At 40.3% G+C, this 24,987-nt stretch overlaps 1 pseudogene; it reads left to right on the top strand.

The window, feature by feature from the left end:
- Positions 1 to 620: 620 nt before the first annotated feature.
- Positions 621 to 17,471, top strand: LOC116642640 (annotated as a pseudogene).
- Positions 17,472 to 24,987: the final 7,516 nt, after the last annotated feature.

Raw genomic sequence — 24,987 nt, 5'->3', positions numbered from 1 at the left:
GACGACTCCTCAAGAAACCCGGGTCAGAACTCTTACTCTGCATCTCTGTGTACTTGGGCGAGTCACTGCACACTTCCAGGTGTCACTTGATCACCGTGTTACTTAACCAGTTGGGTTAAATAAACTCTAAGAGCTCATCTAGCCAAAAATTACATGATTACTATACTGAACTGTCATCACTTTCCCACAAAAAGCATGTTATTAAATTATTTAAAGCAATAAAGCTAAATAGATCTGTTTGCCAAGGTCAGCAAGTGCAAATTCAGCTAAAGTAACAGACCAGGAAGAAGAAAACAGAAACCCAAAGACCAAAGAGATTACTGGTGAGCGCAGAATGCAACTGTGGTTGTATAGGGTCAATGGGCAGAAAGTCGTTTTGGCTGAATATCTGCGGTTCACCTTCTTCATCACAAATCTCGCAAAGTTCCAAGTCACAGATTTTTGTTGCAGTCCCCCACTGAGCCCCAAGGGACCCTTAATAAGTACAAAAGGGGTTATGAGGAAGAAGAGAACGTCCTTTTCTTGGTGTTTGTTGGACGCTGCTGAGAACGAGTGAGTTCTGCCGCAGCAGCAATCCCGTCCTTTCCCCGACAGGCAGCGCCTTCCTTCCCTTAGCGGTAATGAGCCCCGTTAATCCAGTACACGAGGCGCCCCCGATCGAGGACAATAAAAACTATGACCTCCAGAGCACAGATTGGTATGAAGTGAGGTAAATTATGATGCTGAATGCGTAGCTTCAGTTGCTCACCCCATTGTGAATACACTGCTGACGATCTTCGGCTCAGTTCTGCCAAAGTTGGTTTCCCGTCCCACCACTGAAGGCGGACAAAAGGGGAAGCGCAGCGCCATCTGCTGTCCTTCCGGGGCAGAGTCGGAGCTGCGGAGGAATTGCGACTGTGTCCTAACGGGGCTCCTTCCAAAAGGGCTGTAACTACATTTTTTAATGCAATTTTCTTTCATATAAAGGAAGACAGGAAATGTGTCTGTTGTAGTATGACTTTTCTTATTTTTTATTTTTGTCTGGTATTCTAGGTGTGAGTCTCAGACAAAAATGAAGGTTGAAGTTTAAAACCTAGTATACAATATTTTAATTTATTTTTATATAAATTATAATAATTTAATATAAAATTTTAATTTCCATGCACTTCATAGGACATGCAGTTTTTAATAAAGCATCCAACCTTAATTACAATACTTTCCTTTGTATTCATTTTAAGTGCCATCCGATGAATGCCATACACACGGCTGATAATTACACAAATACAAAGGAAACTATTAAAGAGGAAAACATACTCAAACAATGTTATAAAAGAAACAGTACTTTTTGAGTGGTGAAAATAAATATCTTTAAAGCAATATATTAGAATTTAAGGAAATTGATTCAAAAGTAGTCTTGCTTCCCTAAAAATGTTTAAACTTTGCACCAAATTTACTGATCTTTCTGAACTGGTGTCCCTATGTCATTCTATTTTAATAAAGCCTATTTTCAGAGCTGACACTGGGGCACTGGGATGCTTTGAACTATGAATGAATAAGCCCATTCAGGACTAGATATTGGCTTTCTCACTTGGATGATTTGGGGCTTGTGTGTCATGACCAGAAAGAAAGTGGTAAACAGGATGTCAAAGGCAGCCCCAAAAGTGTCCGAACCCTTATCTACCATACAGCCATCCCAAAAATTCTGGATTGGTACCATTGTAGAGATCTAGACAGAGATGCCCAGAGGCAGCTCCCTCTGGCCCCTCCTCCCAACATCTGACTGCAGTTGATTGTTATTAATTAGATGCTTTTATTCCTATAACTTGAGGTAGGAGTGATATCAAGAGATAAAATATGCTTGTTTTTTCATTACAAATAGTCTCCAAAATATTGGGAGAAAATAAGAATGTTAGAAATAGCAATATTCATGAAACAAATAATAGATTGAGCTATAAGAAATTGCTGCTACTTGACTATTTTCACCTAAAATAATTTCATACAATCCACCTTAACACTCAAGAAACTTCAGGAAAGATAGACCAACAGGGATGTGACTAGGGAATAACATCTCTTGTAAGTGCAATTTTTAACTGCACAGAAGTTTATTTATGACTGAGGTCATGTTTATGCAACATTAAGTTGGACAAATGTTTTAGCTTGCTATATGAGTTTTATAAAATAGCACCATCACTTCACAGAATGCATCCACTCAAATAAGCTTCCAATAGGGCTATCAATTTAGGTGTGAAGACTTAGTGTCTCATCCTTGTTTACTAATTAAGTCTCTGTCAAACTTTTCTTGTTGTAATACAGATAAGACCTATGTATAAAATTAACTTCGTCCCACATCAACTAACAAGCATGTTCCATTGCAAAAGTCCATTTTTAAGGCACTTGCTTGAAAGTAAGAAAGCGCTCCCTCAAAGAAATAAAAAGTGGTTAAGTTCCCAAGCCAGCTCATGAGAGTCTGTGTAACTCACAATGCCAGCTACACCACGGTGTTATTTTACAAACCTGAATTGCAAGCCTAGGAAGCAGAGGGTAAAAAGGAAAAAGAAAAGGATCAAAAAATGGCATTGAGGGGCGCCTGGGTGGCTCAGTTGTTAAGCGTCTGCCTTCAGCTCAGGTCATGATCCCAGGGTCCTGGGATCGAGCCCCACATCAGCTCCCTGCTCAGCGGGGAGCCTGCTTCTCCCTCCTCCACTCCCTCTGCTTGTGTTCCCTCTCTCGCTGTGTCTCTCTCTGTCCAATAAAAAATAAATAATAAAATAATAAAATAAAAAATAATTTTAAAAATGGCATTGATACTTAGTGTTTCTGACCCCATTTCCAGTATTCTGGGATACTACATTTCTTTTAAGTACTGAGATACATATTTAGTTCTGGATGATACTGTTGTTTTAGTATTTGAAAAAATATGAACTCTGAATTCTTTATATGTATTCAAAAATCAATGACTGCATTGTTTAATGTATACCACAAAACGAATCTGTGTTCCTTCTTTTATGTCTAGGCAAAGCCATGCTCATAAAGGACACAATAAGCAAAGGCAAAGTGTTCACTGAGAGGATACGTCTTAATTGAAATTCAAAGACTTTCTGAACAAGTGAAATATGAATATGTCGTATTGAAATTGGCAAAGATCCCTCACTATCACTCTCTACATGATGAAACTAAGAAAGTCAAAGACATACCCGAAATGCTTTCTTCAAAACAAATAGTACAGCTTACCATAATAAGGAAATTGTTACTGTAAAAAAAAAAAAAGTACAAAAATTTTCAAAAACTACTCCTTAAAGGGATGAGGTTATTTGAAGATAAATGGGTCAAAAGTCAACGTCTGGAGTTGGCATTTAGCTTGCTTCTGCACTTCTTCACAGGTATAGAGTCAGACTTTTGTTAGTAGCTGGAAAAGTTGTACAAAAATGTGCTTGCAGCTGAATGGTGTTACCATTGACCTCATTTTTTTTTAAGTTGGTTCTTTTTTTTAAAGGATTATTTATTTGAGAGAGAGAGCACAAGCAGGGGAAGGGACAGAGGGAGAGGGAGAGAGAGAATCTCAAGCAGACTCCCCGCTGAGCATGGAGCCCAACACAGAGCTCAATCCCAAGACCCTGAGATCATGACCTGAGCTGAAATCCAAAGTCGGACGCTTAACTGACTGAGCTACCCAAGCGCCCCCATGTTGATCCTTCTTAAATTATATCAGCTTTTTGATTTTACATGTTATAACTAATTTAAATTTTTTGGTCTTATAAAGAGACCATTTCAGTAAAGCATTATTTTATATATTTCTCTGGTTAATAATAGTTTATAATATATGCCTATTTATTGCATAATTTTATATTTTACTTGAGGTTTTCTAGGTTTATAATTTTTATATTTGACTTGTATGAAGTGTTTAGTCCTGCTGAATTTTTTTAAAGAATTCTGATATTTTCTTTTAAATAAATTCTAGATGATACTTGTATTTCAGTTTCATTTCATTTATAATCAAAATAAACACCGAAGTACAGGAAACATCATTGTTTCTGGTATATGTAATGTCTGGCAGTGCTCAAACAGAGAGAGCATGTTGAGGAGGAGAAGAAACTAGGACTCAAGAGATCTATATTTCAGGATGAAACAGGACCTACAGAGGCCAGAAATAACGAATGGTACCCCCTTACCAGTATGTAATTAAAAATTAAAACAATACTAAGTCATAACCTAAATCCAACAGAGTCCTTATTTTTCCCATAATGAGTCATAAATATCTTTTGTTACATATTTCATCCCCCCACCAACATATGATGTGTTGGTTCCCGAAGCATGGCGCATGCTCTATCTATCTACAGGGAGTCCAGTCCTCTCCAGCCTGTTCTGCTCCCACTTCTTTTTTTTTCTTTTTTTTTTCTTTTTTTTCTTTTTCTTTTTTTTTTATTATGTTATGTTAATCACCATACATTACATCATTAGTTTTTGATGTAGTGTTCCATGATTCATTGTTTGCATATAACACCCAGTGCTCCATGCAGAACGTGCCCTCTTTAATACCCATCACCAGGCTAACCCATCCCCCACCCCCTCCCCTCTAGAACCCTCAGTCTATTTCTCAGAGTCCATAGTCTCTCATGGTTCGTCTCCCCCTCCGATTTCCCGCCTTCATTTTTCCTTTCCTACTATCTTTTTTGTCTTTTTTAACATATAATGTATTATTTGTTTCAGAGGTACAGGTCTGTGATTCTGCTCGCATTTCTGCTTTGTCTCTGACCACCTCTCCAGACCTCTTTCTTCATGAACATAATAAAGGGTTTTGATTAGATGACATCCAGCCTCCTCTCCGGCTCTGAAAGAGTTGGGAGCGAGGAGATAGTGTCAGAACTGAGCAGAATTGTAGGACACTCAGCAGTGTCGGAAAATTGCTTATTGGTGTGAGAACTGCTGCCTCCCACACTCGCACACTGGAAACCTATCCCAGAACCTTTTAACAATGTTTATGAATACATTGGAAATCTTCCTGCCTCCCTCTATGACAGCAAGCTGCTGAACTAATTTATAGGGCTGTGTGGATGAGTGATAGACAACCTTAACCCTTCAGGTGTATATTTAATATTATAACCACGAGTCTCTAATTAAGGGGATTTCAAGTATCTCTAAGAATTATTTTTTAGGGGGGCACCCAGGTTGCTCAGTCAGTTGAGTGGCCAACTCTTGATTTCGGCCAGTGATTTCAGCTCAGGTCACGATCTCAGAGTCCCGGGATGGAGCCCCGCATCAGGCTCCCTGCTCTGCGGAAGGCCTGCTTCTCCCTCTCCCACTCCGCACTCAGTGGGGAGTCTGCTCAAGAATTCTCTTTCCCCCTCTCCCTCTGCCTCTTCCCCTGCTTGCTCACACATGAACACGCTCACTCACTCTCTCTCAAATAAATAAATAAATTTTTTTAAAAAAAGAATGATTTAGGGGCGCCTGGGTGGCTCAGTCGTTAAGCGTCTGCCTTCAGCTCAGGTCATGGTCCCAGGGTCCTGGGATCGAGCCCCGCATTGCGCTCCCTGCTCGGCAGGAAGCCTGCTTCTCCCTCTCCCACTCCCCCTGCTTGTGTTCCCTCTCTCTCTGTGTCTCTCTCTGTCAAATAAATAAATAAAATCTTTAAAAAATAAAAATAATAAAAATAAAAAATAAAAAAATGATGGCACATATAAATAATGGAATACTAATATATACAATGGAATATTATGCAGCCATCAAAAAATGAAATCTTGCCATTTGCAACACCATGGATGGAACTAGAGGGTATTATGCTAAGCGAAATAAGTCAATCAGAGAAAGACATGTATCATATGATCTCACCGATATGAGGAATTCTTAATCTCAGGAAACAAACTGAGGGTTGCTGGAGTGGGGGGCGGGTGGGAGGGATGGGGTGGCTGGGTAATAGACACTGGGGAGGGTATGTGCTATGGTGAGCGCTATGAATTGTGTAAGACTGTTGAATCACAGACCTGTACCTCTGAAACAAATAATACATTATATGTTAAAAAAAAAAAAAAAAGAAGAAGATAGTAGGAAGGGAGAAATGAAGGGGGGGAATTGGTGGGGGAGATGAACCATGAGAGACGATGGACTCTGAGAAACAAACTGAGGGTTCTAGAGGGGAGGGGGTGGGGAGATGGGTTAGCCTGGGGATGGGTATTAAAGAGGGCACGTACTGCATGGAGCACTGGGTGTTATACGCAAACAATGAATCATGGAACACTACATCAAAAACTAATGATGTAATGTATGGTGATTAACATAACATAATAAAATAAAATTTTTTAAAAAATGGAATACTATACAGCTGTCAAAAGAATAATGCATCTCTATAACAAATAATCCCCAAGTTACAGTTTTATTTTTTTAAGATTTTATTTATTTGAGAGAAAAAGAGAAAGAGAACAAGAGAGCACAAGCAAGGGGAGCGGCAGAGGGAGAGGGAGAAGTAGACTCCCAACTGAGCAGGGAGCCCAATGTGGGACTTGATCCCAGAACCCTGGGATCATGACCTGAGCAGAAGGTAGATACTTAATCAACTGAGCCACCCAGGTTATAGTTTTAAAAAAGCAAGATACAGGGCGCCTGGGTGGCTCAGTTGGTTGGGCGACTGCCTTCGGCTCAGGTCATGATCCTGGAGTCCCGGGATCGAGTCCCGCATCGGGCTCCCTGCTCGGCGGGGAGTCTGCTTCTCCCTCTGACCCTCCCCCCTCTCATGTGCTCTCTCTCTCTCTCAAATAAATAAATAAATAAATAAATAAATAAAAATAAAAAAGCAAGATAGAGAATACCATGTACAGCAGGTGACCATTTGTGTGGATCTCTCTTCCAGTTGAATTTTAAGTTCACAGGCTCTGTATCCTGGCCAGTTAACACAGTTTAACAGGTACCATGGCCATGTTGAGGCCAAAATACTTTCCTCATTGTTTCTTTACCATTTCCTCTCTTTTCCTCCTTCCCCACAAAATATTAAGTTTCTATCATGGTCTGTGGTTGACAAGATGAATGTGAGTCTAGAATATAATATGATTAGATCCTTGGATCATTTCTTTTATTTGGGATCCAATAAGAAACTAGATGTTTAAATTATAAGCTGTTCCCTTGAGTTTGTTTAGTCTACAGATTTTTTTGTATTTTTTCAATTCTGTGGATGTGGGGATGATGCAAAGTTTTTGTGTGTCCATGACCTTTGAGTCTTTAGAAAACTGTAGCATATGAAAAAATTCCTTTTTGGAGTTCTCAAGTAGAGATCTAATGTAAGACTGAGAACCCCGTAGTACCTAGAGGTAACCAACCTCCTCCCAGGTCTTTGAGTAAAATTCTCTGACTGTGACTGAACAAAATAATATGAAATAAAGGAGATATTGTGGGACTTTAATTTTGTTATGGAGACAAGAGGAAGGAAGAAATCCACATTTTGCACTTTGTTGGAACAACAGAAGGAAGATTTCGTAAGTTGGCTGTGCTTTAATTTTTTGATAGGGAAAAATGCAATGTTAATGAGAAGAGAAACTTCTGTGAAATCAGTGGGTTTACTTAACAGTGAGGGGACGCTCACAGTCAAATCTGGGGCATACTGTATTACTGACATATATGTCCAGCGCACTAGAGAAAAGGGAAATGAGTGAATTCTCCAGGGTAGAGAGACCGCTGCCTCTACCAGAATTTGTTGTATACGTAGCCCTCAGGCTTACTTAATTAACGTTCTTCCTTGACCCATTTCAGAATTTGGGGAGCAACATAAAAGAGGAATTTACAAAAAGACTTCAGGGGCTTCACTGCCTTTTTAATTAGTCCTAAGACGTATCTAAGATATTTGAAGTGACTCCATAAAGATCCAAGCAGGATATACCAGTCTGGATTTGGTCAAAGAACAGAGTCACTACAAGTATTAAGAAATCAGGAGTTTAGGGGCACCCAGCTGGCACAGTCAGTTAAGCATCTGCCTTCAGCTCAGGTCATAATCCCAGGATCCTGGGATCAAGCCCAGCGTCAAGTTCCCTGCTCAGCGGGAGCCTGCTTCTCCCTCTCCCTCTGCTGCTCCCCCTGCTTGTGCGCTCTCTCTCTCTCTCTCTCTCTGTCAAATAAATAAAATCTTTTTTAAAAAATGAAGAAAGAAAGAAATCAGGAGTTTAGGGGCACCTGTTGGCTCAGTCAGAAGGGCCTACGACTCTTGATCTTGGGGTTGTGAGTTCGAGCCCCACATTGGGTATAGAGATTAAAAATAAATAAATAAACAAACTTTAAAAAAAAAGAAAAAAGAAATCAGGAGTTTAACATAGGAATTAAAGTCTGCAGAGAAGGAAAACAGTCACCAACAACCTTGTCTTAAACTAAAGCAGTGGAGGAGAAACAAGCAGTTGGAGCTCACAGAGAAGCCTAAGAAACTGTTGCAGCTGGCCATCAAAACTGGCAGGGGGCGCTCTAGAGAAACCTGCAAAGCCACCATTTGTGGCCACCAAGACTCCTCTGAATGATGGCTTTTGCTCCTGCCTTCCAAATCTCCATGCAAGTTTCTCTCTTGCCCAACTCTCACCGTACAGGGAAGAAGATTCTGAGAAATGTAGTTCCAGCTTTACATGGTGCCAACTTGGCAAAAGACAAGTACACAGAATTTCCCTATTTCTCCTCCACTAAAACCTTTAGCATTTAACACAGTTGGCTACTTCCTTCTTTTCAAAATACTTTCTTCCCTTAGATTTTGAAATAACACTTTCCCTTCGATCACCTTTTACCTATTTTTTCCTTCTCAGTCTCAGTTAAATGATGCTTCATCTTCATCTCCCAGAGATCAGCCCTGGGACCTACTTGTTGATTGTTGTCTCATGACTTTAAATAACATCTCTGTATTCATGATTCCCAAATATAGATCCCAGCTCAGAGCCTGCCCCTAAACTCTTGACTTATCTAATCAAGTGTCCTCTTGACGTCTCTGCTCTCATATCTAATTGCCCAAAGCAAACTCTTGATTCCCCCCAAGAAAATTTTTCTCTCAGCTTCCCCATCTCAGTAACAACTCTATGTTTTCAGTTGCTGATATCAACAAAGTCATCCTTGATTTTTCTCTTCCTCTCATTGCAAATCCAGTGCATCAACAAATCCTACCAGCTCTATGCTCAAAGTAGATCAAGAATCTGTCTACATGTCATCATCTCTACCTGTGTAATTCTGGGCAAGCTCCCATCTGGATGTCTGCAGTGGTCTCCTAACCCACCCAGAGTCTATTCCCAATACAACAGAGGCAGAGAGATCCACCTAAAATATGTTAGATCGCAGCTCTCCACTGCTCAGAATTCTACAATGACTCTATTTTGCTCAGAGTGAAGTCAAGAGTTTACAATGTTATGGCGAAGACCTGTCCTGACCTCCTCATATGAAACAGCAACCCCATCAGAACACTCCTTTGTGTGTATCACCATCCAACCTAGCATGAATTTATTTAGTATTCTATATCCCTACTATTCTATATCCAGTCTGGATTTGGTCAAAGAACAGAGTCACTACAAGTATTAAGAAATCAGGAGTTTAGGGGCACCCAGCTGGCACAGTCAGTTAAGCATCTGCCTTCAGCTCAGGTCATAATCCCAGGATCCTGGGATCAAGCCCAGCGTCAAGTTCCCTGCTCAGCGAACTTATGTCTCTCCAAGGTTCATATGTTGAAGCCCTAACCCTTTATGAAGATTCTTGGAGACAGGGTCTTTAGGAGGTAATCAGGGTTAGATGAGACTATAACAGTGGGACCTCATGATGGGATTAATGCTTTTATAAGAAGAGATACCAGAGAGCTTGCTTCCTCTCTTTCTCTCTCCACCATGTGAGGACACCACTGAAAAGTGGCCATCAGCAAGCCAGAATGAGGACCCTCACCAGGAACCAAATCTGCCCATACTTTGATCTTGAACTTCCCAGCATCCAGAACCGTGAGAAAATAAATCTGTTTTTTTAAGCCACCCAGTCTGTGGTATTTTGCAATGGCAGCCTGAGTAGATTAGAACAATCCACTCTCCCCAACTAAATTATAAGACCCACAGGGGATCAGATTTTGTTTTTTTCACTACCGTATCTCCAGCACCTAGTTGCCTGTCAGCACACAGTGTATTTGCACAATGAATAAATGATTGAATGAATGAGTTGCCCAATGTCTTAGCTAGAATGTGACAAAGCTTGAAGTAACTGCACAATGAAGGGGGGGATGAGTTTCTATCTAATTGTGTGAATCTAATTTGCAAGTAACAATATAAGCAGCCCATCTTGAATATTCTAGTACTTTCCAAAAAATGCAAATACAAATTCTTCTTCTTTGACTTTCTCCTATTTGAAAGAAGTGGTAATCCATTTGAGAAAATCTCATAGCATATCTATCTTGCCACAGACTTCATCCAGTAAACAGCATTTGGGGATTCAGAAGGCACAGCATTAAATTCTACTCCCCATCCAAACCACACAAATGTGTTTATTTCTTGAAAGCTGCTATTGCAGAGCTGACTCCCAATACAAAGGCCAACCAACACTCTTGAGGTCCTGACTTTAAAACCAAGGAAATTCTTTCTTAATTCCCTGAGAGGGAGTGCACGTTGTTAAAAAGATGTCATTCACAGTGTGAATGAGCTTTTGATAGTAACTCATCTGGTTCCACTAAAACACAGAAAGCTCCAAACCATTCAGACACGTTTCCTTGAGACGGCTGAAAATAAGATTTATTTCAAAGCAGTCAATCGTCTCTGCAAATCAAGGCCAAACGGGCCAGAAATGAGAGGCAGTTTGTAAATTCTGAGTTTGGGCCCACCAGAGCCAATTACTTTAACAGGGACAATCTTGGTGTCTTTATTTGGACGATTGGGATAGCCTGTTTACCGCAAGGTAAATGAATTGGTGTGCTCTCTCAGTAATTGAGGAGAAACCTGTTGGATCACAAATTCATCCAGTAATTACTTTAGGAGTCCTCTGAGAAAGTGCTTACATAATTTCCTTTGTATGTGTTTTCCAAAAGGACATATGTCTCCTATCCAGTGTTCCCTAAACCACAAATGTACCCCATTGATTTTCTCAGCCTACAATGTGTTGATTTTCAGCCCACAGTGTGTAAGGTGAAAGGAAACAATAACTGTATATAGAAAATATTGATCTGCAACCATTGATTCAAGGCCCCATGGTGTCAAAAGATTAGTTACTTTTAAGAGAAGTACTAAAGGTGACTTTCAACTACTTTTTATTGACTAACACAGACCAGATAAACCCTTCTATTCAAAGCCATAGACTCTCCTCCAGAAGCCATAATGAATCCCTTGCTTGAGATCTAAATAACTGTCAATGTATTTTCCAAATACATACAAACATATGCTGTACTATTACCAAATGATTCATGGTATTTTAACTATAATAATAACCAATACATTTAGTATTTATTATGTCCCAGGAATTGTTCCAAATGATTTACATTTATTTATTTGTTTGTTTAGTATTCACGACACCCCTCTGAGTTAGGTACCAATATTATCCCCATTTTATAGAAGCAGAAACTGAAGCACGGAAAGGTTAAGTAACTTGTCGAAAATCACACAGCTAGTAAGTGGCAAAGCCAGGCTCTGAACTCAAATAGCCTGGTTCTAGAAATTATATTTTTAACCACTACATGATAGTACCACTAAAATGCTATGGAAAATGTGAAAAGCTAGCTGGTCAAAACTGCAAATGAAAATTATTCAAATACTAGCCATTTACTCTGCATCTGAAGAAGGTGAAAAAGGAAAAGTACCTTTTTAAACTCTAAGTACTTAGTTCAGTTTATCTTCAGAAAAATAACTTAGACAATAACAAAAATTAAGTTATCCTAGAGCTTAATAAAGTACTCAGGGAAGATTTCCTGTCATCATTTATAACTTTTAAATCTTCTAGACTTATAATCTAGAGAAACGCAAACCAGAGCCACAATGAGATGCTACATTACACCCATTAGGATGGCTATCATCAAAGAAACAGAAAGAACAAGTGTTGGTGACGATGTGGAAAAATTGGCACCCTTGTGCCCTGCTGGGAACGTAAAATGGTGCAGCTGCTATGGAAAACAGCATGGAGGTTTCTTAAGAAATTAAACATAGAACTACCCTGTAATCCAGCAAGTGCACTTGTGAGTATATACCTCAAAAAACTAAAGCAGGGACCTCAACAGATATTTGTACTCCCATGTTCAGAACAGCATTATTCACAATAGCCAAAAGCTGGAAGCAACATAAGTATTCATTAATAGAGGAATGGATAAACAAAATGTCACATGTATGTACAATGAAAGTTTTATTCAGCCTTAAAAAGGAAGGAAATTCTGACACCTGCTACAACATGGATAAACCTTGAAGACATTATGCCAAGTGAAATAAGCCAATTGCAAAAGAACAAATACTGTGCAACTCCACATATATGAGGTACGTAGAGGAGTTAAACTCAGAGACAGAAAGCGAAATGGCAGTTGCCAGGGGCTGGGACAATGGGAAAATGGGGAGTTATTGTTTGGTGGATTTCCACGTGAAAAGATGAAAAAGTCCTGGAGATGGATGGTGGTGATGGTTGCACAATAATGTGAATATACGTAATACCACCAAAGTGCACACTTAAAATGGTTAAATTTTATGTTATGTATATAAAAAGACCACATGTGTTCATTTCTGTGTGCAGATATATGAATAGAGAGAGATAGATCCTCTCTTTTTTATACTAATTGAAGCTGTGAACACTCTTCTGTACCTTCCTTTCTTCTCATAACAACATCTTAGAATTAATTCCATATTAGCACATTCTTTTAAAAGGCTGCTTGACATTCTGTGATATAAGATAGTAAAATTTATCCAAGCTATCTGTTAGCAATGATCAGTTAAGTATCTACAGTCCATGGTTACAATAGACAAGGCCACAACAACAACAAAATCCTCTAGAATAGAAAGTACACAACAGTGCTTACATAGTTGGGACGGACTAGGCAATATGGTGTTAAAATACAACCCCCAGGGGCGCCTGGGTGGCTCAGTCATTAAGCGTCTGCCTTAGGCTCAGGTCATGATCCCAGGATCCTGGGATCAAGCCCCACATCGGGCTCCTCTTTCCATGGGGAGCCTGCTTCTCTCTCTCCCACTCCTCCTGCTTATGTTCCCTCTCTCGCTGTGTCTCTCTCTGTCAAATAAATAAATAAAATCTTAAAAAAAAAAAAAAATACAAGCCCCAAACCCTTTACTAAAGTAAGAAAAAGCTCTCCAATTCTCTTAGCACAAGAGAGTCTTTCTCACTCATGTGACATGTCCTGCAGGAGTCAGCAAAAGCTTCTGCTCCACAGTTCTCCATCCTCTACATCATCCAGAACATACAGCCTCCATCCTCCATCTCTGGACTTTCCACGACATCAGCCTGGAAGTAAACTCATAGCTCACTAGCCAGAACTAGTTTTTTCTCCCTCCCAACTGAAAAGAGGCTGAAAAACATAGGAGAGTAAAAATAAACTATCTCTTCCATACTTCAATCACACAAACAGAAATAATTTCCTCACTACGAATAAAACCAAAGTTTGCAAATCATTTATGGAAGGCTTTTCAAACTTTCAAATGATTATTTTTCATCCAACAAATATTTATATTATTCCTACCATTTGCTGAGTGCAGGTACATGGTAGGCATTCAATAAATATTTGCTGAATAAACAAACGAATGATCCCTAATTATACTAGTAATTGCTACCACTTCTCCCAGAGCAGTCCAACTGCTAGAAGTGGATAGGAAGAGCAAGTAAGAAATGACCTCTGTCTTCTAACCTAGTCACCTGGCCAGAGCCCAGATTAACTTAACTTCCTGTTTGAGGGCAAACCTTGACCGTCAGGAGAGAAACCAGGAACCTGACTGAGTTTTAAGCTACAATTAAGCTTTGATCATTGCTCAATTCAAAATTCTCACTGTTTCAAGGTCAATCCATGAGCTATCGTTGACACTTAAACATTTCCGCTTACAGCTCACATTTGCATTTTGCACAAACATCATACATAGGTAAAAGAAGAGAATACGATTCAGCCTAATCCAATAGCTAATTAGCAACACCTGCACCAAGGCACTATTAGCATCTCGCTATTAGGTGACTATTTGCATTACAGGATGAATGATTATGCCTGTCAAATGATGACAGGACTTGCTTCGTTTTTCAGTTCATGTATAAATTCAAATGCCATATTTTTAAATATCCCACAAAACTTTTAGATAGGACATTGCTATTTTTGAATTTCAGTCACAGGTTTCAATTGTCAATGACAGAAGTACAATTCAACTCCTAGACAATTAAAAAGTTGCATTTACATGAATAAGCATATCCTTTTAATTACTAGTGTCACAGGATCTCCTCTACTCCGTCCATGTGCTCTCCCTGGCACTCCAATGATTAGATATCAACTCTAAAAGTAGTAAGGTTAGGGGCCTCTGAGTCAGGCCTTGTTGCCGTGTCCACGTGGCGCTGACCCACATGGGTCCGTGTCTGTGATGTGAACAGGTACGGATGCTTGTCGCTACAGAACCAAGTTTGTGGGGCGCTTGTGTTTGACTCCACTGAAACCTATAGGCAACTCCTCATGACAATACCTACATCAAACAGGCCATGTTCAACTATTTCCCAGTGCCCGACGGACTAGGGATCCTCACCCACCTGTATGTGATAAATGCACGTTGCCGGCGTTCGCTGTAAAATCGCAGAAGGTGCTCAGCAGGGAGTTCCGCTCTCCAGTTATACCTTCTAGAAGGCTGGGAGATGCTGGACAGACGCCTGTTGCTTGAGACTGACCTGGTGTTGTTCCTAGGAGACACTGGCCTCCCAGGCCTGCCTGCGAGCTCCGGGTGGAAGAGCTGGGAGCTGTAGAAGGATGGTTTCCTTTCGGCGATGACCGGCACTGGAAGAGCCAGGCTCGGAACTCCCTCCGTAGCTTCACCTCGATGAAGGGACAGCACGGATCCGCCCTGGGCAGGGCCAGCCTAGGAGCAGGGCACCGCGGGCACCTGGGCCCCCTCCTCCGCACGGACTACCCCGCCAATGCCCTTGCCTTCTACCGCTACACCTTCTCGGAGGCGGGGGGGGGGGGGGGGGGGGGGGGGGGCTGGCTCCGCCCGCTCCAAGCCCCACGGGTGTTGGGCGCTGGAAGGGAGCGCGCTTTGTCTCCTTTTCCTTAAACACACACACGCACAGAGAAGAAAATAAACACACTTTACCCAGTCCAAAAAGGAAAAAAAAAAAATGTGGTGGCAACAGTGGTTCCAACAGCACTGAATTCCAGAAATAGTAGTGCGAACTGTAGTTTCTAGTGTTTAGTAGAAAGTGGTAACAGTGGATTCCTCTGCAGACTCTCCTATAGGGTGGATTTGGGCATTTCTTCCTGGCTGTCTAACCTCATTTCTGATTCTACAGCTGTCCCAGTGATTCCGTGAGCTACCAATATCTTAAAAACATGAAGCCTTCCTATTTCAAAATCAGATTCACTTCTATAACTTATAACAAGAACTCCAACTGATGAGTGGCTTGTGTCCATCTGCTAGGATAGGGGCTGTGGCTTTAATCAGATTCGCACAGGGGTTCTCTGCTTTAGAACCAAGCCTAACTGAATTCCATTCCCAGTCCTGGCCCTTCCTTGCTTCCTGACTTCCTTTCCTCAAAGAAGGCAGGATTAATAACACCTACTTTGCAGTGTTGTGAAAAATAAGCAATAATGCAGGGAAGTGCTTACTTAACAAACATGAACTTAATCAAGTATCATTCCCTTTCTCTAGACTCCCTTAAGCTATAAATAAAACTTTAGTTTTACTTTAACAAATGGGGTTGTAAGGTGGAGTCAAAAACAAGGATCAGTGATCCTCAAATACTATTACGTAATTAATATTTGTAAAAAAAATCAAGTATTCTACATTTACTAAAAATATTTTGAAAATACATATAAAATCTACAGAAAACTGAGAAGAGATTAAAACATTCTATAAGCAATGCAGGGAAAGATAAGTGAAAATCTGGATACAATAATTAAATACCAATATAGTTCAAGATCAACACAAATGTTCCATTTCTGGGACATTCCAACAGCACTGGGCAGGTGAAGGCCACATGCATAATATTTCTGAATTTCAGGATGGCGTTTGACAGGGTTTCATGATATTTTATGATGTCCTTGCAGACGTGAAGAGGTAAGAGATATGTGCTGAAAATCACTCACTGTGGTGATAACCATAGCCTGAAAAACAGATTATGGATTGAGGGAGAACAGTTTAATGAGGTACATCATAGGGTAACATCCTTGGTTCTATACAATTGCTTATTACTACTTTGGTGAGGCCACTTGACTTATTTAATTATTTTTTCAAGAAATATATACTAAAAACCTACTACATGCCATGCATTGTGTTAGGTACTAGAGACAAACTGTTGAAAAAAAATATGTTCCTGAATTCAGGAATCTCATAGATTAGTGAGTAAAAGAAGTCAAGAATGTAGACTACTAGGGAGCCTGGGTATCTCAGTCGGTTAAGTGTCTGCCTTCGGCTCAGGTCATGATCTTAGGGTCCTGGGATCGGGCCCCGAATCAGGCTCCCTGCTCAGCAGAAAGTCTGCTTGTCCCTCTTCCTCTTTCCCCACTGCTCGTGCTCTCTCTCTCTCTCTCTCTCTCTCTCAAATAAATAAAAACTTTAAAAAAGAAAGAGAACATAGACTATCATAATATAGCTTGGTGAGTGCTAGGATTTAACCATAAACACTGAGTACTAAGGGAACTCAGAGGTGAACCATCTCACCCAGTAATAGGAGAAGTTCTAGAAAATGTGACATCTTGGTTGAGCCTTGAAGAATAAGTTAGCTGAAGAAAAAGAGGGAAAGTATTACAAAACAGTAAGTTCAATGACTCAAATTGAGATAAAGCATGGTCTGTTCCAAGAATTAAAATTCCGATTGTATATATGAAGGGTATATAACAGTGGGAGCAATGAGAAATGAGGCTGGAAGTGACATAAAAGAGCTTTGGAGGATCAGCAGTGATATTAGATAACATAATAAGAATCCAGGAAGATTCTGGTAAGCCAAAATGATAGACTACATAAAACAAGATATTTAACAGGGATAAATGCAAATTTCAAAATCTAACTACTTGACATGGTGGAGATGTTTAAGAGCAGGTGAAAAAGACATAGGGATTTTACTGACTACAAGGTTAATTTGATTCAAGTGAGTAAAGGGGTAACCCATAAAACAAACCTTTTCAAAATCTAGGTCCTCAAAGGGAGAAGTCAGTGTCTGACTCTATGGTGTGGTGCTTGCCACACTACAATTTAAATTTTGTGTCATTGTATTTGCCTTCAGAGGTCAAAAGGGCTTTTGACAGGGAAGAAGGATCAGACTTGTTCTGTGAGGCTTCAGAGGACAGACCCGGCAGGGGAAGGTTAGAGGAAGTTCATGTTCACTCAAGAGAAGAACGAGTTTCTGCCTAAACCCTCCAAACCCAAATGGTCTGACTGTCGTGGTGGGGATTTACTGTGTTGAAACATGTTCAAGCAGAGGCTTGTCCATTATCATTTGGGTGGATGTCTCCAAAGACCGTCCATTGTTGACTAGGTGTGGTAGGAGGGAGAAGATAAAAAAGAATAAGAGATGTCCCTGCCTTCTAGGCACTCAGAATAATATCATGGTCTATATTCATAGGTGTGTAGAAATTAACAGGCTTACTCAAATTATACTTTCATTCCAAACTGTCCTATTTTTTAAAGGCTATTTCTCCTAAATACTAGATTTTACAATTCATTGTATATTAAAAAAAACTGTATCTCCAAAATATTTTTATTCCAGTTTTTCAGATAAAAAAAAAGCACTGATTTACAATCTAACATTAGCAAACCCATACTCTTACTCAAAACAGTGGAAAGCTGTTCTCTGTGCATGCCACCCTGGGAACCCATCTAGTAATCAAGGCTCCATGCTTCCAGTTGTACAATATAAACTCCTGTAGACAAACATTTTAAAATTTACTATCAAAAGTAGAAGAACATTTTCTAGACCATGGGAGTTGCTTTTTTCATAGCACTAAACTGAAAAAGGCACTATAGGTCGAAGTCTTTTTACTCAGACGTTCACTGCTGCGAATGAACCACAGTAGTGGTGACCTACATTTTCTTACAGACAGATTTATCCTGAAGAGATCTAGAATGGCTTCTCTCTCTCTCTCTCTCTCTTTCTAAGATTTATTTATTTATTTAGAGAAGGAGAGCACGCACATGTGCGTGCACGTGCAGGGGGAGGGGTAGAGAGAGAGTCCCAAGGGGACTCCACACTGCGGTAGGTCGGGCTCAGTCTCACAACCCTGAGATCACGACCTGAGCCAAAACGAGTTAGCTGCTTAACTGACTGCACCACCCAGACACCCCCAGAATGGCCTTTCTACTCAGCATACAATATCTACTCTTCTGTCGTGAGAATCTCATCTTTGACACATACTTTCTCTAAGTTATGGATATTATTTGTGATACCCAATTGACTTTGATCACGAATTAAAAATTTAGCCTCTGTTGCAGGAAATATTCTCCAGTCAAAAATATAGTCTTAATGAAAACTGTAATAGATTAGTCAGCACAAAGCAATCTTGGCCTATTTCAGAATCTTTAGAGACTTTTAAGATTAGGGCATTTTGAGGGGCGCCTGGGTGGCTCAGTCGGTTAAGCGTCTGCCTTCGGCTCAGGTCATGATCCCGGGGTCCTGGGATCGAGCCCCGCATCGGGCTCCTTGCTTTGCGGGAAGCCTGCTTCTCCCTCTCCCTCTGCTGTTCCCCCTGCTTGTGTTCCCTCTCTCTCTCTCTGTCAAATAAATAAATAAAATCTTTAAAAAAAAAAAAAAAAAAAAAAGATTAGGGCATTTTGAACTTGCTGATTTTTGTGTTTTTTTTTTTTTAAAACAATAATAAACTGATTTTTATACTGGATTCAGTAAAAACAACAATGTGCCAAACTTCTCATTTATATCAAGAAATTTTAAAAAATTGAGGAGGGAAGAAAGAAAGCACAACAATTTTTAATATTTCTCTTGAATGGGATGAGAATTCAAAACATACTTTCCCAAATAAATGCTATCTACTTTTCAGAAATACAACAAAAATAGGCACCAAGTACAATCAATGGGGCTTGGAAATTTTACTCTGACGTGCTGACTGTATGAAATTGCCTTAATTCTATATAATATAAATCATTGAACAGTATTAAAATTAAGTGTAATTTGAAATTAATGATGTGAGGAATATATTTCAGTTATCATTTAATCAAACCACTTTCATAATTTAGCTCCTCACCTTGGCTTCCCAGAAACTAATGAAAGAAATAGCTTCCCAAATGGCAGGGGGAAATGGACTTTAGCATCTGATCTTTTATCACACATCACTTACTACCTCTATAACCTTGGACAAGTCACTTCACTTCGGTGGGCCCGGGCCCTCATCTGAAAATAGGCACGATAGAACCTACACCATAGATTATGTTCATCTATATGGCAAATATTTATCAAGTTCTCACTAGGAGCTAGTCACATAGATACTAGAAATTCAATTAAGAACAAGATAGGCATGGTCCCCTATCCTTATGCAATTTATATTATAGTGAAACAGGAAACTAAGACAGCAGACAAGTAAAATAGTTACATATCATGATTACCACTTCTAATATTCTGACTCTAATCCCACTTCTGATCACCAGTTAAGATTCTGCACCCAATTCCAATGGATGGGGGGGGGCGGATTCCAACACCCGCTGGGCGTCCCATAATTCAATTCAATTCTGACATGATTTACCCAGAAAAAGCGTCAGATTCCATAGGTTAAAGGTTCCAACAAGACTTCAGTCCTACAAGACTCACCACCCCCCATCTAACACCAATCATAAGTCCAGGTTGTCACCTGTGCTGTCACTGGCTATGGGCGTTCCAAAGACCCCCTCCTTAGCTTGATTAACTTCCTAAAGTGGCTCACAGAACTCAAAGAAACTTTTCATTTACTAGATTATTGGTTTATTATAAATGAATATAACTCAGGAATAGCCAGTTAGAAGAAATGCATGGGGAAAGGTATGGGGTAGTGGGCAGAGCTCCTGTGCTCACTCCAGGCATGCAGCTCTTCCTAAATCTCCATGTGTTCACCAACCCAGAAACCCTCTAGGGTTTTTCTAGTGGCTTCATTTCATAGGCATGACTGACTAAATCACTGGCCATTGATTGATTGAACCTCTAGTCCTTCTCCCCTTCCAGGAGGTAAGGGAGTTAGGAAAAGAATTTCCACCCTCTAATTATATGGTTTGTTCTCCTGGCAATCAGCTTGCACTCATCCTTAGGTGGAGTCCAAAAGTCACCTCAGTAACATAATAAGAGACACCTTTAATGTTCTCATTATTTAGGAAATTCCAAGGGTTTTAGGAACTCAACAGGATAGAGACTAAATATATATTTCTTGTTATAAATCACAATATCACATTCCTATACAGAATACACACAAGAGGTAGACACAGAGAGTAACAGGTTTCTATTTCTATAGAGTGGTCCATGATACAGTAAAGATGACTACAAAATGGCGATCACAGATATAAAGCAGTTGGCACATAAACGGCATTCAATAAATAGTAGGTTTTATTCTTATACTGCTTCAGCACAAGATATGAAGGAAATTCTGTAATACAAGTAAGTAGGATTTGAAATTTAAAAGAATAATAGGCTAGCAATCCTCAAAAATTCTCCTATAAGATACTTAGAAAAACTGGGTCAAATATCACAGTCATTGTTTCTAATGCATAACTGAGTCCATTAAAAAAAAAAGTAAGGTGGGCACCTGGCTGACTCAGTCAGCAGACCATAGGACTCTTGATCTTAGGACTGTGAGTTCAAGCTTCATGTTGCAGGGGAGGGTGGGGAGGAAACTAAGGGAAATTCCCAAGGACCAAGACTACAAAACAAGCTGTGACCTAGACTGACACCAAAAGCCTCAAGGTGATTGCTAGTTCCCATTACCTACAGGCTTGGGTTTTAATGGCTACCTGGGGATGGGAAACAAGGCCTTGGGCTTGCAAAAAGATAGGGCTTTAGAACTGAAGCCCCACATAAAGTACTCACTCTCAGTGAAAAAGAAGGCTGGCTGTCCACCAGCAAAGAGAAAGCCCAAGGAGACTTGTCTGCCTTGGCATAGATTCAAGGTGTTCTTAAAAATAAAAATCTCCCCTGAAATTTATGACTACTGGTCTACGCTCGTGCATTTGGGATGAAAATTCAGTCTCTGGTTGGTTTGGGAAGCAACAAAACAATAAATTAACATGCAAAGTTCAGGCAAACATGACCTCACAATCCAAAATTACAAAACACACCAGAAAACAAACCACCATGAGCAAGAGTCAGCAAAAACAAGAAATTAGACCCTCCAAGACTACAGCAATTAGAAGTATCAGATAGAGAATAAAAAATTAGAGTGCACAAAAGCAGCATATAGAGACCCAAAAGTAAAAATCTGGGAAAAAATTACACTGATGATGGAGAACACTCATACAAAAAATTAATTGAAAATAAAAATTAAACTGAAAAAATTATGGGGGAATGGGTGACTATAAAATATAATGGGATTGTCTGAAGGATGTCTGGAATTTAGGAAGATGTCCCAAACTGTCTCTATTACAATGAAATGCATACATCATATATTTTAGAAAGGTTTAGGACAGAAAATAAACTGTTGGATTAGTCTCTCCTTCAGTACAATGAAGAATCCTGTACTTTTTATAATATAATAAGATGCCTGAGAAGATCTCGGGTTTTCATTAGAATTACCTTATTTGGAAATGAAACAGCTATTTGTTTTACAATTTTGATCAAGCATAACTTTTACAAAGAGCCTCTCTTAGCTTCACAAAATTGGCATCTAGTTGTTCACTATACATATATAAGCCAAGGGTGGGTGGGAGGGCATCCCAAGATTTTTTAAAATGCAGGTGTCTATAAATAAGGGCCACTGCCATTTCATTCCCCCTTAACAGCTGCTTAGGAAATAGTCTTGCGTATCTGCTCCGCAGTGGCCTAAGCAGGGGAATGTGACCAAATGAGAAAAGAAGCAGGGCTGACAGACGGGCGAGAATGGGGTCAGCACTCGCCCTGCCCGGTATGAAGAGCAGGACTTTTCTGCTCCGGTGGAAGCACAGCATCCCAGAAAATCAAGAAGGAGAAGATTGCAATCACTCAGAGAAGAGAAGTGTCCTTCCCCCGAACCCTTTCCCCATCCCCTAGATAGAAGACAGCGGATAACAAGTGTGCCTGGCCCTGGGAGAAAGTTTTAAATCAGATCCGCAATCGAAGCCTATAACTTATGGAATAGACTGTTTTAATAACAGAAAGTGACTAGAAAGTTATGGGATCTGCCCCAGGTGTTGGTAGAAGGTTGGAAAGTGGGGTTTGGCATAGAATTATTAAAAGCAGAGATTTTATTCCACATCTCAATAACGCAATCGCAATTATGTGAAAAGCAGAGAAAACAGTACAGTACTGTTTTCAAGCCCCGGCTGGAATATCAGACTCACATTAGAAAAGCCTATTTTACTTAAGGATTGAAGTTTACCATCTAGCTAAAGAGATGGGGTACACAGGCACAAACTGTTAATGCAAACACTTCACCTAGCGACAAAAGATGAAGTGCTGAGTGGCACAGACTAAGAGTTGAGAGAAGGAAAAGGGAGGTGTCAGGGATAACACAGGACCTAGGCTCTGCCTGGAGGGATGGATATAACTGGCGTGGATAAAGGGATGTGTGGAAGAGCTTGCAGTTGGAAAGCGTAGCGTGAACAAAGGTGCAGAGGTGAAAATCCAGGCATCGTGGTCTAGCGGGCTGCCATAGGATTCACATGAGGGAACGATGTGACATAAACGGGGACAGAGAGTTCAAGCTGGATTTCAGAAGCTGTGATGTATCAGCCAAAGGCATTTGCATTTGACTGGATAAATAACAAGAGACCATTAGCCGTCTTGTACAAAGGCTTTTGAGGTGATCCTCCACGGAAGACAGAGAAAGAAGCATTTGTTTTCCAAAAGGGCAGAGAGTCAGTCTTCAGAAGAACTGGCTGGCCAAAGTATTAAATTTAGAACTGCAAAATTACCCAGATAATCAAGTTTACATTAGTCTATTCATGAAGGAAAAACAGTTGCTTTCTTGCGTGATCATTTATACTCAAATGGTCATGATGTATCTTGAGATACCAACCTAGACAATATCAGGTATAAAATGGTTTACAGGAAATAGTCAAGGTTTTTGTGTGTGGGGATCAAGCCCAGTCAGGGTGACCTTGTTATTTTGGGTTTATGTCAGAGTTAGAGTTCTTATCTGACTGTCCCATATGAAGTGCTTAATCGTCCTGGGAGCAGGGCAAAGTGTCCCTTTTTTCTCCTACATGATCAAAGTGGAATTTGGTGCCACTGGGTTGTTGAGATGAGCAGAAGGCTATGTAGGTCTGAACTGCATGTGTTTTCCAGCTTCACCAACTAAGCAACTGAGGCAGAGGGGTCCACTGACCTATTCAAGTCCATGGTATTCCTACGACGCAGTAGGTCACTATATGCAATTGATAGCACAGCTCTCAGACTCACTGGTCCAGAACCTTCTGATTAGCCTGCTGAGCCATTTTGCTTCTCCTTCAATAACTATCAGCGAATTAATTCAAGTGTGAGTGTATTTTGGAGCTCCTATCAACAAGACAAATGATACAAGCCTCGCGAACAGCACCCGTAATTCAATTATTCTTAATTAGGCAGTGCTGATCTAAGGAAGAATCACCCCGCAAGATCCTTGATGCCTCCCTGGATATACCAACGTTATTGTCAGAGCATCTGCCTCTTCTATTGCTAATTCCAAAACATATGACTTACCTCTCACTTTATTACATCGTGGGGTTTTCCCACTTGAACCTGGAACGCGCAATAGTTCTGTTATTACCTTTTTAGACTGGTCACGGAAGGAGCCATGTGAAGTTACAAATACGCCTCAGTTGTATCACACTGATGCGGACATGCAGACACTCCCATTATTACTGCTCCTTCTGCTTCCCTGCCGATGGAAGGAAATACTTTCTAAAATCCTGACTGTGTTTGTTTGGTCTTTACATCCCGATGGCCTTTCTGTGACTCAGAATCGTTACGGTAAGCATAAAAATGTATGCTACTTCTCCATAATATGACCGCTGAAACAGAATTATTTCCATGAATATTATTCAAACATGCAAAATGCAGACCTCAGGTCTTCGTTGGTGACACAGAATGTTGACTGGGACTTTTTCTGTTATCCTGATCCTGCTGTCGATTTCGTCACTATTTGTACCGGTCTAACGGACAGGTGGCCGTCTGCCCAAATACACACACAGCTCCTACTTTGCAGTCAGAGTTGTGTTTGTGAGTACAGGTATAAACCTGCACTGGGCAGTGAGAGTTGGTGGAGGAGGGAAGAAGAGAAGAGAGAAGGATAAACTGTGGGTATTTTGAACTTGGGAGTAAAGAGGTTCTCAAAAATGTTCCAAATAAAATTATATTTTTCTTGGGTTCTTTTCCTCATGTAAAGCAAGTTTCTTCTATCCTTCCAAATTACAGTTAACATGGTTCCATCGTAAGTATTAGCTGAACAGAATCGAAAACATGTCTAAGATGCTTTGCTCCTCAACTGACCTCTTAATAATTTTTTAAATCTAAGTTGTAGGGGCGCCTGGGTGACTCAGTCGTTAAGCGTCTGCCTTCAGCTCGGGTCATGATCCCCGGGTCCTGGTATCGAGCCCCGCATCGGGCTCCCTGCTCGGCGGGAAGCCTGCTTCTCCCTCTCCCACTCCCCCTGCTTGTGTTCCTGCTCTCGTTATCTCTCTCTGTCAAATAAATAAATAAAATCTTTAAAAAATAAATAAATCTAAGTTGTAAATTAATATAATGCAAATGAAAATGCAGATAATGCTTTGCTTTTAAAAGTAACTT

This window comes from Phoca vitulina, unplaced genomic scaffold (genome assembly GCF_004348235.1).
Source record: "Phoca vitulina isolate PV1807 unplaced genomic scaffold, GSC_HSeal_1.0 scaffold23, whole genome shotgun sequence".
Taxonomy (NCBI): Eukaryota; Metazoa; Chordata; class Mammalia; order Carnivora; family Phocidae; genus Phoca; species Phoca vitulina.
Note: the sequence above shows the minus strand (reverse complement) of the source record. Positions and strands in the feature narration are given on the sequence as shown.